The sequence below is a fragment of the Loxodonta africana genome, chromosome X, assembly GCF_030014295.1.
Source record: "Loxodonta africana isolate mLoxAfr1 chromosome X, mLoxAfr1.hap2, whole genome shotgun sequence".
NCBI lineage: Eukaryota > Metazoa > Chordata > Mammalia > Proboscidea > Elephantidae > Loxodonta > Loxodonta africana.
In genome coordinates this window covers 154,771,541-154,789,299 of record NC_087369.1, presented here as the reverse complement: position 1 = coordinate 154,789,299, position 17,759 = coordinate 154,771,541, and positions in this window count along the sequence as shown.

Below are 17,759 nucleotides of genomic sequence, written 5' to 3'. Positions count from 1 at the left end.
GATGGTCTCTAAATTCAGGTGGGATATACTCGAGGTCATATTTTGGCTCTCGTGGACTTGCTCTGATTTTCTTCAGTTTCAGCTTGAACTTGCATATGAGCAATTGATGGTCTGTTCCACAGTCGGCCCCTGGCCTTGTTCTGACCGATGATATTGAGCTTTTCCATCATCTCTTTCCACAGATGTAGGCAATTTGATTTCTGTGTGTTCCATCTGGTGAGGTCCATGTGTATAGTTGCCGTTTATGTTGGTGAAAGAAGGTATTGGCAATGAAGAAGTCATTGGTCTTGCAAAATTCTATCATTCGATCTCTGGCATTGTTTCTATCACCAAGGCCGTATTTTCCAACTACTGGTCCTTCTTCTTTGTTTCCAACTTTCACATTCCAATCACCAGTAATTATCAATGCACCTTGATTGCATGTTCGATCAATTTCAGACTGCAGCAGCTGATAAAAATCTTCTATTTCTTCATCTTTGGCCCTAGAGTTTGGTGCGTAAATTTGAATAATAGTCGTATTAACTGGTCTTCCTTGTAGGCATATGGATATTATCCTATCACTGACAGCGTTGTACTTCGGGATAGATCTTGAAGCGTTCTTTTTGACGATGAATGCAACACCATTCCTCTTCGAGTTGTCATTCCCAGCATAGTAGACTCTATGATTGTCTGATTCAAAATGGCCAATACCAGTCCATTTCAGCGCACTAATGCCTCAGATATTGATGTTTACGCGTTCCATTTCATTTTTGATGATTTCCAATTTTCCTAGAGTCATAAAAAAATCATACTTCGTACATTTCAGGTTCTGATTATTAATGGATGTTTGCAGCTGTTTCTTCTCATTTTGAGTCGTGCCATATCAGCAAATGAAGGTTGCAAAAGCTTTACTCCATCCACGTCATTAAGGTCAACTCTACTTTGAGGCGGCAACTCTTCCCCAGTCATCTTTTGAGTACCTTCCAACCTGGGGGGCTCATCTTCCAGCACTATATCAGACAATGTTCAACTGCTATTCATAAGGTTTTCACTGGCTAATGCTTTTCAGAAGTAGACTGCCGGGTCCTTCTTCCTAGTCTGGATGCTCAGCTAAAACCTGTCTCCCATGGGTGATCCTGCTGGTATCTGAATACCGGTGGCATAGCTTCCAGCATCACAGCAACACGCAAGCAAAAGGAAAAACAGATGAAGTAAAAGAACTGAACAGAAGATTTCAAAGGGCCTCTCGAGAAGACAAAGTAAAGTATTATAATGACATGTGCAAAGAGCTGGAGATGGAAAACCAAAAGGGAAGAACACGCTCGGCATTTCTCAAGCTGAAAGAACTGAAGAAAAAATTCAAGCCTCAAGTTGCAATAGTGAAGGATTCTATGGGGAAAATATTAAACGATGCAGGAAGCATCAAAAGAAGATGGAAGGAATACACAGAGTCATTATACCAAAAAGAATTAGTCGATAGTCAACCATTTCAAGAGATGGCATGTGATCAGTAACTGATGGTACTAAAGGAAGAAGTCCAAGCTGCTCTGAAGGCATTGGTGAAAACAAGGCTCCAGGAATTGATGGAATATCAATTGAGATGTTTCAACAAACAGATGCAACGCTGGAGGTGCTCACTCATCTATGCCAAGAAATATGGGAGACAGCTTCCTGGCCAACTGACTGGAAGAGATCTATACTTATGCCTATTCCCAAGAAAGGTGATCCAACCGAATGTGGAAATTATAGAACAATATCATCAATATCACACGCAAGCAAAATTCTGCTGAAGATCATTCAAAAAGGGCTGCAGCAGTGTATCAACAGGGAACCACCAGAAATTCAGGCTGGTTTCAGAAGAGGATGTGGAACCAGGGATATCATTGCTGATGTCAGATGGATCCTGGATGAAAGCAGAGAATACCAGAAGGATGTTTACCTGTGTTTTATTGACTATGCAAGGCCACTTGACTGTATGAATCATAACAAATTATGGATAATATTCAGAAGAATGGGAATTCCAGAACACTTAATTGTGCACATGAGGAACCTTTACATAGATCAAGAGGCAGTTGTTTGAACAGAACAAGGGGATACTGCATGATTTAAAGTCAAGAAAGGTGTGTGTCATGGTTGAATCCTTTCACCATACCTGTTCAATCTGTATGCTGAGCCAATAATCTGAGAAGCTGTATTCTATGAAGAATGGAACATCAAGATTAGAGGAAGACTCATTAACAACCTGCGTTATGCAGATTACACAACCTTGCTTGCTGGAAGTGAAGAGAATTTGAAGCTCTTACTGATGAAAATCAAAGATCTCAGCCTTCAGTATGGATTACATCTCAACGTAAAGAAAACAAAAATCCTCACAACTGGACCAATAAGCAACATCGTGATAAACAAAGAAAACATTGATGTTGTCAAGGGTTTCATTTTACTTGGATCCACAATCAACAACCATGGAAAGCAGCAGTCAAGAAATCAAAAGACGGGAGGCAGGGCCAAGATGGGGCAGTAAGCAGACACGTCCGGTGGTCCCTCTTACAACAAAGACCTGAAAAAACAAGTGAACTGGCTATATATGACTATCTACCAGCCCTGAACATAAAAGGCAAATTTGAGGAATTGGACTGAGGGGCAGGTGGAGGGAGAGATGGTTCAGAAGCAGCAAGGAGGTGCCAGACCCCACAGGTCAGATCCACTAGCATGAGCATGGTGAGACAAGCAGTGGCATTTAGGACACGGTTTCCACATTGGGAGAGACTGAGTGGCGGAGAGTCCACTCACACCTCCTGAATCACTGAAAAGTGATGCGCAATTAGCAAAAGATAAGAACTTGGATCTAATCTACCGTGCTGAACAAAAGGCATCCCTTTGGGAAAAACTTCCTCCCATTTACCTGATTTCTCCTCGCTCTGCACAGGTTCCAAGTCAGCTTCGGTGATAGGCAGTTTCCCTCTACTGGAATTAGGACCTGTCACAGGCCCTGAGCCATTCTCCCGGCCTTGGAGAAGGAACAAATTAACAAACACGGAAAAAATAAACTGCCACCTCCCCTAAGCTGGGAACTCAGGGCAGAAACAACTCCTTTGCCTAGGCACAGACATACGGGGTCCATGAAATTTGCATGAATTTCACCCCTGCATACACCTATGTGGGCCATTTCAACAGAATAGGCCCTCATTAGCATAGTACAACAGGGTAGATACCTGAAGTGTAACTTCAGCTGTTTCAGCTGTATGGTGGAGAGGCAATTTTGTGACATTTGACACCACTCTGCCTAATAAGAAGGGTCCTCACCTATGCACATCATGGAACTGAAGACTGGTGGCTCCGCCCACATCACATAGCTACCCTCGACGGGAGTCCAAGGATAAGCAGTGCCTCCCAGTCCTTACAGCCAATAGCACTGAATGCCCATAGTCAGGCTGCAAAACCCACGAACCTACTCATTCTAGGGATCAGAGAAAAAAAGAAGAAATAAAGAGACAGATTCATTGCATTGGGCAAATCTGCTGCAAAAGATCTCTTTAAAGCATTGAAAAGCAAAGATGTCACCTTGAAGACTAAGGTGTTCCTGACCCAAGTCATGGTGTTTTCAACTGCCATCATATGCATGTGAAAGGAGGAATCATTCCCTGGAGAAGGACATCATGCTTGGTAAAGTAGGGGTCAGCGAAAAAGAGGAAGACACTCAGCAAGATGGATTGACACAGTGGTTGCAACAATGGGCTCAAGCATAACAATGATTGGGAGGATGGCGCAGGACCGGGCAGTGTTTTGTTCTATCGTACATGGGGTGGCTATGAGTAGGAACCGACTCGATGGCACCTAACAACAACAACCACCATGTGTTTTTATTAATGGAAGTATGCTGAATCATTGAGTATGTCTGAATTTTGGTAGGTAGTATGAAATTTTTTTTTCTTACCCCCTCCTTTTTTTTTTTCTCCCACAAGCCTACCCTAGCGTTTAGTGGTACATGTGAAGTACCACTAATTATACCCTAGAGTCCCTACCAGGGTCTGTAGGCACATATGTGTAACAAATAAAATTTTTCAAAATTTCTACTTTTCCTACCAAAAATTCAGACAACTCATACAATACCCTGTAAAAACAGTAATTTGTGGTGCGCACCCATTTCTTCACATTCAAACAGTCATAAAGGCTCCTACCTTGCAGCTGCACTCAACATCAATGGTACAGCACCTTCCCAATAAATCCCAGAGGCTGAAAGAGTTCGCGGTCACTATATGCGTCATGGGTCATGAAAGGATTTTAATAAGTATCAAGTTGTAACTAATTAGTCGATACTTTTTTTAATTAGTATATGTTATAGAATGTTTGCCACTTCTCATAGTTTAGGGCCTCGAAGAAGCTTTTGATTTGGCCTTGGCCGTGCATAAATACTTAAAAAAATTATTTATTATTATTTAAACAATTTTTTAAATTCAAGACATGGTAATTATTGTGTCACAGTGTTGCATGGGGGCATTACTAATTAGTAGATACTAACTAGTCAATGCTAAGTAGTCAATACCAATTATTTGAATGGGTTCTGACTCATAGCGGCTCTATGTACAACAGAACAAAACACTTCCTTATTCATCAGCCAGCTTTTGCATGCATACGAAGCAACTGAAAGTACCATGGCTTGGGTCAGGCACACCTTAGTCCTCAAAGTGTCATGTTTGCTTTTTAACACTTTGTAGTTCTTGTTAGGCGCCTTCAAGTCAGTTCCGACTCATATCGACCATATGCACAACAGAATGAAACACTGTCCTGCACCATCCTCACAATTGTTACTATGTTTGAGCCCACTGTTGCAGCCACTGTGTAAATCCATCTCTCTGAGGGTCTTCCTCTTTTTCGATGACGCTCTATTTTACCAAGTCTGATGTCCTTTTCCAGGAACTGGTTCCTCTTGATAACATGTCCAAAGTACACAAGAGGAAGTCTCGCCATCCTCCCTTCTAAAGAGAATTCAGGTGGTACTTCTTCCAAGACAGATGTGTTCCTTCTTCTGGCAGCCCATGGTATATTCAAGATTCTTCAAGAACACCATAATTCAAAGGCATCAATTCTTCTTTGAAAAAAACACCTATTGCCATTGAGTCCAATCTGACTCATAGCGACCCTATAGAACAGAGTAGAGCCGCCCCATAGAGTTTTCAAGGAGCGTCCGGTGGATTCAAACTGTCGACCTTTTTGTTAGCAGCGGTAGCAACCACTACCCCACCAGGATTTCCTCTTTGGTCTTCCTTATTCATTGTCCAGCTTTTGCATGCATATGAAAAATGAGGCAGCTGAAAATACCATGGCTTGGGCCAGGTGCACCTTAGGCCTCAAGGTGACATCTTTGCTTTTTAACACTTTAAAGAGGTCTTTCGCAGCACATTTGCCCATTGCGATTTGTCCTTTGATTTCTTTTTTTTTTTTAATTTGTATTGTGCTTTAAGTGAAAGTTTACAAATCAAGTCAGTCTCTCATACAAAAATTTATATACACGTTGCTATATACTCCTAGATGTTCGCCCCCTAATGAAACAGCACACTCCTTCCCTCCACACTCTATTTTCATGTCCATTCCGCCAGCTTCTGACCCCCTCTGCCCTCTCATCTCCCCTCCAGATAGGAGATGCCAACGTAGTCTCAAGTGTCCACTTGATCCAAGAAGCTCATTCTTTACCAGCATGTTTTTCTATGCCATTGTCCAGTCCAATCCCTGTCTGAAGAGATGGCTTTGGGAACGGTTCCTGTCTTGGGCTAACAGAATTTCTGGGGGCCGTGACCTCCAGGGTCCTTCGAGTCTCAGGTAGACCATCTTTTTATGAGAATTTGGGGCCTGCACCCCACTGCTCTCCTGCTCCCTCAGGGGATCTCTGTTGTGGTCCCTCTCAGGGCAGTCATCGGTTGTAGCCAGGCACCACCTAGTTATTCTGGTCTGGGGCTGATGTAGTCTCTGGTTTGTTGTTGTTGTTAGGTGCCTTCGAGTCGGTTCCGACTCATAGCGACCCTATGCACAACAGAACCAAACACTGCCCGGTCCTGAGCCATCCTTACAATTGTTGTTATGCTTGAGCTCACTGTCGCAGCCACTGTGTCAACCCACATCATTGAGGGCCTTCCGCTTTTCCGCTGACCCTGTACTCTGCCTAGCATGATGTCCTTCTCCAGGGACTGATCCCTCCTGACAACATGTCCAAAGTATGTAAGATGCAGTCTTGCCAATCCTTGCTTCTAAGGAGCGTTCTGGTTGTAATTCTTCTAACACAGATTTGTTTGTTCTTTTGGCAGTCCACGGTATATTCAATATTCTTCGCCAACACCACAATTCAAAGGCAACAATTCTTCGGTCTTCCTTCTTCATTGTACACCTTTCACATGCATATGATGCGATTGAAAACACCATGGCCTGGGTCAGGTGCACCGTAGTCTCTGAGGTGACATCTTCCCTCTTCAGCACTTTAAAGAGGTCCTTTGCAGCAGATTTACCCAATGCGATGCGTCTTTTCATTCCTTGACTGCTGCTTCCATAGCTGTTGATTGTGGATCCAAGGAAAATGAAATCCTTGACAACCTCAGGCTTTTCTCCGTTTATCATGATGTTGCTCATTGCTCCAGTTGTGAGGATTTTTGTTTTCTTTACGTTGAGGTGTAATCCATACTAAGGCTGTGGTCTTTGATCTTCAATAGTAAGTGCTTCAAGTCCTCTTCACTTTCAGCAGGCAAGGTTGTGTCATCTGCATAACGCAGGTTGTTAATGAGTCTTCCTCCAATCCTGATGCCCTGTTCTTCTTCATATAGTCCAGCTTCTCGGATTATTTGCTCAGCATACAGATTGAATAGGTATGCTGAAAGAATACAATCCTGGCACACACCTTTTCTGACTTTAAACCAATCAGTATCCTCTTGTTCTGTCCGAACAACTGCCTCATGAGCACAATTAAGTGTTCTGGAATTCCCATTCTTCGCAATCTTATCCATAATTTGTTATGATCCACACAGTCGAATGCCTTTGCATGGTCAATAAAACACAGGTGAACATCCTTCTAGTATTCTCTGCTTTCATCCAGGATCCATCTGACATCAGCTATGATATCCCTGGTTCCACATCCTCTTCTGAAACCAGCCTGAATTTCTGGCAGTTCCCTGTCGATATACTGCTGCAGCCCTTTTTGAACGATCTTCAGCAGAATTTTGCTTGTGTGTGATATTGATGATATTGTTCTATAATTTCCACATTCGGTTGGATCACCTGCCTTGGGAATAGGCATAAATACGAATCTCTTCCAGTCAGTTGGCCAGAAAGCTGTCTTCCATATTTCTTGGCATAGACGAGTGAGCACCTCCAGTGCTGCATCTGTTTGTTGAAACATCTCAATTGATATTCCATCAATTCCTGGAGCCTTGTTTTCGCCAATGCCTTCAGAGCAGCTTGGACTATCTTCCTTCAGTACCATTGGTTCCTGATCATGTGCCATCTCTTGAAATGGTTGAACATCGACTAATTTTTTTTGGTATAATGACTGTGTATTCCTTCCATCTTCTTTTGATGCTTCCTGCATCGTTTAATATTTTCCCCATAGAATCCTTCACTATTGCAACTTGAGGCTTGAATTTTTGCTTCAGTTCTTTCAGATTGAGAAACACCGAGCATGTCCTTCCCTTTTGGTTTTCTATCTCCAGCTCTTTGCAGATGTGATTGTCTTCTCGAGACGCCCTTTGAATTTTTCTGTTCAGTTCTTTTACTTCATCAGTTCTTCCTGTCTCTGGTTTATGTGGCCCTTTCTGTCTCTTGGGCTCATAATTACCTTGTGGCCTTGGTGTTCGTGATTCTCCTTTGCTCCAGGTGGGTTGAGGCCAAGTGATGCATCTTAAATGGCCGCTTGCTAGGGTTTAAGACCCCAGATGCCATTCTCCAAAGTGGGATGTAGAATGTTTTCTTAATAGATTTTATTATGCCAATTGACTTAGATGTCCTCTGAAACCATGGTCCCCAAACCCCCACCCCTGCTACACTGGCCTTCGAAGCATTCATTTTATTCAGGAAACTTCTTTGCTTTTGGTTTAGTCCAGTTGTGCTGACCTCTCCTGTATTGTGTGTTGTCTTTCCCTTCACCTAAAATAGTTCTTATCTACTAATTAGTGAATACCCCTCTCCCTCCCTCCGTCCCTCCCCCCTCTCATAACCATCAAAGAGTATGTTCTTCCCCGTTTAAACTCTTTCTCAGGTTCTTGTAATAGTGTTCTTATACAATATTTGTCCTTTTGCAACTGACTAATTTCACTCAGCATAATGCCTTCCAGATTCCTCCATGTTATGAAATGTTTCACAGATTCATCATTGTTCTTTATCGATGTGTACTATTCCATTGTGTGAATATACCATAATTTATTTATCCATTCATCCATTGATGGGCACCTTGGTTCCTTCCATCTTTTTGCAATTGTAAGCAGTGCTGCAATGAACATGGGTGTGCATATATCTGTTCATGTAAAGGTTCTTAATTCTCTAGGATATATTCCAAGGAGTGGGATTGGTGTATCGTATGGTAGTTCTATTTCTCTTTTTAATGAATTGCCAAATGGATTTCCAAAGTGGTTGTACCATTTTACATTCCTACCAGTAGTGTATAAGTGTTCCAGTCCACAACCTCTCCAACATGTATTATTTTGTGTTTTTTTTTTTTTTTGGATTAATGCCATCCTTGTTGGAGTAAGATGGAATCTCATTGTAGTTTTTTGATTTGCATTTCTCTCATGGCTAATGATCATGAGCATTTCCTCATGTATCTGTTAGCAGCCTGAATGTCTTCTTTAGTGAAGTGCCTGTTCATATCTTTTGCCCATTTTTAATTGGGTTATTTGCCTTTTTGTAGTTGAGCTTTTGCAGTATCATGTAGATTTTAGAGATCAGATGCTGATCAGAAATATCAGCACTAAAAACTTTTTCCCAGTCTGTAGGTAATCTTTTTACTCTTTTGGTGAAGGCTTTGGATGAGCATAGGTGTTTGATTTTTAGGAGCTCACAGTTATCTAGTTTTTCTTCTGCATTGCTAGTAATATTTTGTATAGTGTTTATGCCATGTATTAGGGCTCCTAGCATTGTCCCTATTTTTTTTCCCATGATCTTTATCCTTATCGATTTTATATTTAGGTCTTTGATCCCTTTTGAGCTCATTTTTGTGCATGGAGTGAGGTATGGGTCTTGTTTCATTTATTTGCAGATGGATATCCAGTTATGCCAGCACCGTTTGTTAAAAAGACTGTCTTTTCCCCATTTAACTGATTTGGGGCCTTTGTCAAATATCAGCTGCTCATACATAGATGGATTTATGTGTGGATTCTCAATTCTGTTCCATTGGTCTACATATCTGTTGTTATACCACTACCAGGCTGTTTTGACTACAGTGGCGGTACAATAGGTTCTGAAGCAGGTAGAGTGAGGCCTCCCACTTTTTTGTTCTTTTTCCGTAATGATTTACTCACGCCTTTTGATTTCTTGACTGCTGCTTCTGTGGGTGCTGATTGTGAATCCAGGTGACATGAAATCCTTGACAATGTCAATCTTTTCTTGTTTATCATTATGTTGTTTATTGGTTCAGTTGTGAGGATTTTTGTTTTCTTTATGTTGAGGTGTAATCCATACTGAAGGCTGTAGTCTTTGATATTCATCAGTAAGTGTTTCAAGGCCTCTTCGCTTTTAAAGCAAGGTTGTGTCATCTGCATATCTCAGGTTGTTAATGAGTCTTTCTCCAATTCCGATGCCACATTCTTCTCATATAGTCTAGCTCCTTGGATTATTTGCTCAGCATACAGATTGAATAAGTAGGGTGAAAGCATACAACCCTGATGCACACCTTTCCTGACTTTAAACCACGCAGTATCCCCTTGTTCTCTTCTAACGACTACCTCTTGGTCTATGTACAGGTTCGTCTCGAGCACAATTAGGGGTTCTGGCATTTCCATTCTTTGCAATGTTATCCATAAATTGTTGTGATTGTCACAGTCGAATGTCTTTGCAGTCAATAAAACACAGGTAAACATCTTTCTGTTATTCTCTGATTTCAACCAAGGTACATCTGACATCAGCAAGGACATACCTCATTCCACGCCCTCTTTTGAATCTGACTTGAATTTCTGGCAGTTCCCAGTTGATGTACTGCTGCAACTGTTTTTGAGTTATCTTCAGCATAATTTTATTTGCATGTGATGTTAACGATATTGTTCAATAATTACTCCATTCTGTTGGGTCACCTTTCTTTGGAATAGGCACAAATACGAATCTATTCCAGTTGATTGGCAGGTAACTGTCTTCCAAATTTCTTGGCATACACAAGTGAGCACTTCCAGCCTTTGACCCAGTTGTTGAAACATCTCAGCTGGTATTCCGTTAGTTTCTGGAGCCTTGTTTTTTCCAATGGCTTCAGTGCAGCTTGAACTCTTTTTTTTCCAGCACCATTGGTTCTTGATCGTATACTACTTCCTGAAATAGTTGAACATTGAACCAATATTTTTGATACAGTGACTGCATTCCTTCCCTCTTCTTTTGATGCTTCCTGCGTTGTTCAATATTTTGCCCATAGAATCCTTCAGTATTGCAACTCCAGGCTTGAATTTTTTCTTCAGTTCTTTCTGCTTGAGAAATGCCAAGTGTATTCTTCCCTTTTGGTTTTTTAACTCCAGGTCTTTGGACATTTCATTATAATACTTTACTTTGTCTTCTTGAGCTGCCCTTTGAAGTCTTCTGCCCTGTTACACAATCATTTCTTCTGTTCACTTTAGCTACTCTGTGTTCAGGAGAAAGTTTCAGAGTCTCTCCCAACATCCATTTTGGTCTTTTCTTTCTTTTCTGTCTTTTTAATAACCTTTTGCTTTCTTTATGTATGGTAACCTTGATGTTATCCCATAACTGGTCTGGTCTTTGGTCATTAGTGTTCATTGCATCAAATCTATTCTTCAGATGGTCTCTAAATTCAAGTGGGATATACTCAAGGTAGTACTTTGGCTCACATGGACTTGTTTTAATTTTGCTCAGGTTCAGCTTGAACTTGCATATGAGCAATTGACAGTCTGTTCTGAAGTCGACCCCTGGCCTTGTTCTGACAGATAATATTGAGCTTCTCCATCATCTCTTTCCACAGACATAGTTGATTTGGTTCCTGTGTATTCCATTTTGCCAGGTCCAAGTCTATATTTATCATTTATGTTGTGAAAATAGGTGTTACATTTCAGTAAGTCATTGGTCTTTCAAAATTCTATCATGCTGTCTCTAGCATCCTTTCTATCACCAAGGCCATATTTTCCAACTACCAATCCTTCTTCTTTGTTTCCTACTTTTGAATTCCAGTCACCCATAATTATCAATGCATCTCGATTGCATGTTTGATCAATTTCAGACTGCAAATGTTGGTAAAGATCTTCAATTTCTTTATCTTTGGCATTAGTGGTTCATTTGTAAATTTCAGTAATAGTGGAAGTAGCTGGTCTTCCTTGTAGGCATATGAATATTATTCTATCACTGACACCATTATATTTTAATACAGATTTTGAAATGTTCTTTTTGATGATGAATGAGATGCCTTTCCTCTTCAATTTGTCATTTCCAGCATTGTAGGCCATATGATTTTCCAATTTAAAATGGCCAATACCAGGCCGTTTCAGCTCACTAATGCCTAAAATATCAATCTTCAAGCATGCCATTTCATTAAAAAATTTTTTTTTATTGTTCGTTGGGTGAAAGTTTACAAAACAAATTAGTTTCACATTCAGTAATTTGCACATAAAGTGTTCTATGACATTGGTTTCATTCCCCAAAATGTGTCAGTACTCTCCCCATTTCCTCCCTGGGTTCCCAGATTCCTTTCCTCCAGATTTTCTACCCCTTCCTGTCTTCTCATCTCTGCTTTTGGGCAAGAGTTGTCCTTTTGATCTTGTATAATTCATCGTTCTAAATGGCACATTCCTTTCAGTGTTATTGTTTATTTTATGGGCCTGACGGGGCCCTGGCAGTGCAATGCTTAAGAGCTCGGCTGCTAACCAAATGGTCAGCAGCTTGAATTCACCAGCTGCTCCTTGGAAACCTTAGGGGTCAGTTTTCCTCTGTCCTATAGGGTCTCTCTGAGTCAGAATCAACTTGATGGAAATGGGGTATTTTTGGTTTTATGGGCCTGTCTATGGTTTGGCTGAAAGGTGGTCTCTGGCAATGGCTTCAGTTCAAGTTCAGAGGGGTGTCTTAGGGCCATAGTCTCAGGGATTCCTCCAGTCTCTGTCAGACCAATAAGTCTGGTCTTTTTTGTGAATTTGATCAGTTGTTCTACAGTTTTTCTCCTGCTCTGTCCGGGACCTTGTGTTGTGATCCCAGTCAGAGGTCAGTAGTTGTAGTAATGTACCATCCAATTCTTCTGGTCTTGGGGTTATGTAGGCTGTGGTTCATGTGGTCCATTAGTCCTTTGGACTAATTGCTCCCTTGACTCTTTGGTTTCCTTCACTCTCCTTTCCTCTGGGTGGTAAGAGACTAATAGTTGTCTGCTCTCCATTTCATCTTTGATAACTTCCAATTTTCCTTGATTCATACTTTGTAAATTCCAGGTTCTGATTATCAATGGATGCTTACAGCTGTTTCTTCTCATTTTGAGTCATGCCACATCAGCAAATGAAGATCCTGGAAGTTTGACTCCACCCACGTCATTAAGGTCAACACTACTTTGAGGTGGCAGCTCTTCCTCAGTCATCTTTTGAGTGCTCCCAACCTGAGGGGCTCATCTTCTGGCACTATATCAGACAATGTTCTGCTGCTATTCACAAGGTTTCCCTGGCCAATTTTTTTCAGAAGTAGATCGCTAGGCCCCTCTTCCCAGTCTGTCCTAGTCTGGAAGCCCTACTGAAACTTGTCCACCATGCGGAGGCAAGTTTACCAGTAAGCAAGGTATGCACAGGCTTACAGTAAACAAGGTAAGCATGAGCTTAATTGTGTTTAGTTACTAATCTGTAGTGCACATTTTCACATGGGTTTCACCACATCTTTGATGTGGTGTAAAACAGGTGAAGTTGTGCTCTACAGATTAGTAAGGAAGCATAAGTAAGCCAGTACTCATCTTGTTTATTGGATAATCTGTCCCTGCCACCATAGGTGTACCTGCTGGTGCTTGAAACACCAGTGACATAGCTTTCAGCATCACAGCAACACAGTAGCCACCACAGTACAACCTGACAGATGAGTGGTGGTTAATCCCCACAGCTGAGTTAAATAGTCTGTTCCTTCTAGTTCTTTTGGTATTTCTTTATTTAACTTTTTAGTTCATGTAGAAAGAATCATGGTGTATGATAAGAGATAAAGGCTTATTTTAATTTCTTTCTATATTAATGACCCCAGGTAAATTTATTAACTGAGTGTTTTTTCCATTGTTTTGTTATGATTTGTTCATCGAGCATTCAATTCTTTTACCTACTAGCGTGTTTTCCTGGCCTCACTATCTTATTTACTAGCGTATATTTCTGATTTGCACCAGAATTCTTTCATTTTAACTATCGTTGGTAGTTGCCATCCATTCAACTCTGACTCAGGGTGACCCTATGTATAACAGAATGACACTTTGCCCAGTCCTGTGCCATCCTTACAATATTTGGTATGTTTGAGCCCATTGTTGCAGCCACCACATCAGTTCATCTCATGAAGGATTCCCCTTGTTTTTGCTGACCCTTTACTCATGTTAACTTAGAACACATTCTAATATTTGAGAGTCCTTTTAGAATTTTGTTTCTCTTGGAGAGTTATGTATAATTGTTACTCCAAGTTAATTTTAGGGATAAAATATATATTCATAAGAATTGTCAACATCTATAAATCTTCACACTATTAGTCTTCCCATTCAGAATCATGGTATTACTTTTCATTTATTCCAATTTGTGTTTATTTCTGCCAGTTAGGTTTCATATTATTATTTCTTTGTCTCACAACTGTTGTGTGTGTTGACTTATTTTATATTTTAATGTTATATGTATTAAATTGTATTTGTATTAAATTTTTCTCCTTTTTGTTGGTTATCAATAGGTATATTATTGGCTTTCAAAGACTACTTATCTTGTGTTTTATGACTTTTTGGTGAACTCTAGTTATCTTTAATCTCTCTTAGTTAATTCTGTGGATTTTCTAGGTATATAATGTCATTTAAAAATCTTCTATTTTTATTTCTTCCTTACCAAAATTTACTTTTAATTTATTTTCTTACTTCATTCATGAACAAGAATTTCTCATAAACACTAAACATATAAATTATTTAAAGCTCCTTTGTTTTGTTCTAGTTTTTATACAAATTGACTTTGTTTTTTCATTTGGTAGGAGATCAAGTCTTTGTTTTTTGAATATACACTCTTTATCATGTCAAAACGGTAGTTCACTATTCCTATATTAAAAGACACATTAACCAGAAATAGTTGGATTTTAATAATAAGTGCAGAATGTCTTTTTTGACATTTACTGGAATGATCATATATTTTTCAATAATATTGATACTTTGTATTTAAATCATCTTTATATTCCTGGGATAAATAATAGTTGATTAAGGCTTAAAATTAGTTTAATACATTTCTGTATTTTATTGGTAGCATTTTGTTTAAAATGTTCACATCAAGAAAGGCAGTGTGATATACTAGAAGGAGTAAGTTCAAAACCAACTGGACAGTATAATATCTTTATTCAGGGTGGTTTAGTAGTTAAAAAATAGACCCTAACATCAGAGAGAACCGATTTGAATACTCCTCTGCCACTTAATAGCTTTGTTACTTTGTTACTCTGGACAAGCCTCACTTCCCTTATTTGTAACATGGGGACATAATAACACTTTACAGGGATTGTTTGTTGTGAGGATTTAATAAGATATTCTGTGAGAGTGCTTAGTACAGTGCCTGGCACTGAGTGGTTCCATATGAAATGGTTGCTGTTATAACTATCTTGCTCCTCAGTGAGAACAGTCCATGCTTTTATTTTTTACATATTCTTACCTTCTTCGTATCAATTTTACCTGCATCATTCTTACCATGTTTCCCTCAGAGGATAATTTTAAGAAATATACCATAATTTTCAATACTCAAGGATAACTTGTATAATATATTTTTCAAAGGCTTGGAGAAAAAAATCCTCTGATAAATACATCAGGTCCAGGTGTGTTTTGGAAGAAGCAGTTTTTAAAAATATTTTCCCTGTGTTCTTCTGTATTTATTAGATGTCCAGAGAAGTCTGACAATTTTTTCTATGTGAAAAAAAAAACCCAAGTTTCAGAATTTTTCCATGTAACCTGAGAATTGTTGATCAATTTATTACCCATGCTTAAAACCATTTTGGCATTCAACTAGTTACTGGATTGCCTTATCTTGCCTTCTTAAAGAAATACAACCTGCATCATTTTACAATGGAGTTACCTTGGAAGCCAACATTCATTTGATTGTCCAAATCTTTTTGACAACCAGATTCTGCCTTTTTTTTCTGTTCATTTAGTTGAGACTTTGTGTGAACTTCCAATCCTGGAACTCCCAACTTTGAATAAAAAAGCTTTTCAGGTATGAATAAATATTCAGCCACCCTTAACTCACCAGAAGTGTCTTCTATATGGAATGACCACAACTGGTTTGTAGCCTGTGAAACCATAGCTAGAACATAGCAGTAACAAGTGCTTGGAATACTTCCAATACTTGGAAATAGGCTGGAAAGGTGAATTCCACAGATTCAAACCAGGAAGAAGATTCTTCACCCTTTGTCCACAGCATGGCCCTGCCCATATGCCCAACGGTATATGCTGGCTGTCTTTCAAAAGATTATTAAATAAGTTATGTGTCTTAGCAGACGAGTAAAAGGATGGTTCTGATAGAATACACTGAAAAATTAAAAATCCCTCGTGCATCACTCCAACAAGGCTGGCATTAATCCAAAAAACACAAAATAATAAATGGTGGAGAGGTTGTGGAGAGACTGGAACACTTATACACTGCTGGTGGGAATGTAAAATGGTACAACCACTTTGGAAATCAATTTCATGCTTCTTTAAAAAGCTAGAAATAGAACTACCTTACGGTCCAGCAATCCCACTCCTTGGAATATATTCTAGAGAAGTAAGAGCCTTTACATGAATAGATATATGCACACCCATGTTTACTGCAGCACTGTTTACAATAGCAAAAAGATGGAAGCAAACAAGGTGCCCATGAATGGATGAATGGATAAATAAATTATGGTATATTCACACAATGGAATAGTACACATCGATAAAGAACAATGATGAATCTGTGAAACATTTCATAACATGGAGGAATCTGGAAGGCATTATGCTGAGTGAAATTAGTCAGTTGCAAAAGGACAAATATTCTTTGAGACCACTATTATAAGAACTCAAAAAATAGTTTAAACAGAGAAGAAAATATTCTTTGATGGTTATGAGAGTGGGGAGGGAGAGAGGGAGAGGGGTATTCACTAATTAGATAGTAGATAAGAACTATTTTAGGTGAAGGGAAAGACAACACACAATACAGGAGAGGTCAGCACAACTGGACGAAACCAAAAGCAAAGAAGTTTCCTGAATAAACCGAACACTTTGAAGACCAGCACAGGAGAGGCAGGGGTTTGGAGACCATGGTTTCAGGGGACATCTAAGTCAATTGGCATAATAAAACCTGTTAAGAAAACATTCTGCATCCCACTTTGGAGAGTGGCATCTGGGGCCTTAAACGCTAGCAAGTGGCCGTCTAAGATGCATCAATTGGTCTCAACCCACCTGGAGCAAAGGAGAATGAAGAACACCAAAGACACAAGGTAATTATGAGCCCAAGAGACAGAAAGGACCACGTAAACCAGAGACTACATCAGCCTGAGACCAGAATAACTAGTTGGTGTCCGGCTACAACTGATGACTGTTCTGAAAGGGAACACAACAGAGAACCCCTGAAGGAGCAGGACAGCAGTGGGATGCAGACCCCAAATTCTCTTAAAAAGACTAGACTTAATGGTCTGACTGAGACTAGAAAGACCCTGGTGGTCATGGTCCCCAGACCTTCTGTTAGCCCAAGACAGGAACCATTGCCAAAGCCAAGTCTTCAGACAGGGATTGGACTGGACAATGGGTTGGAGAGGGATGCTGGTGAGGAGGGAGCTGCTTGGATCTGGTGGACACTTGAGACTATGTTGGCATGTCCTGCCTGGAGGGGAGATGAGAGGGTGGAGGGGGTTAGAAGCAGGTGAAATGGACACGAAAAGAGAGAGTGGAGGGAGAGAGTGGGCTGTCTCGTTAGAGGGAGAGCAACTAGGAGTATATAGCAGCAAGGTGTATATAAATTTTTGTATGAGAGACTGACTTGATTTGTAAACTTTCACTTAAAGCACAATAAAAATTAAAAAAAAAAAAAGCCACAGTGCACTGCTACATGAGAGAGTTTAACTTTTCACCTATCCAGCATCTTTAAAAACACAGCAACATCTATTTGGTTGTGGATCACAATAATCCTTTTGTTGCTAAGCCGTTACATAACTTTAGAATTCTTTCCTGCATCGGTCAAAGCTAATTACATTTATTGGAAGAACATGTTACTTGAGAGGCTGCTACATCCTCACCCAGGGTCTTAGTTTTACATTTTTAGGTGTGAGTCTATTCAAGCATGAAGACAGAGCACAGGAAGCCTGTTCCCTAAAAAAAAAAAGTATGTTTAAATGTTTGCTTACATCCTTTGATTTGACTGATGGGAGGAGAGGGATAGGACCGAAATATTAAATCCAAGTGTTAGAAAACA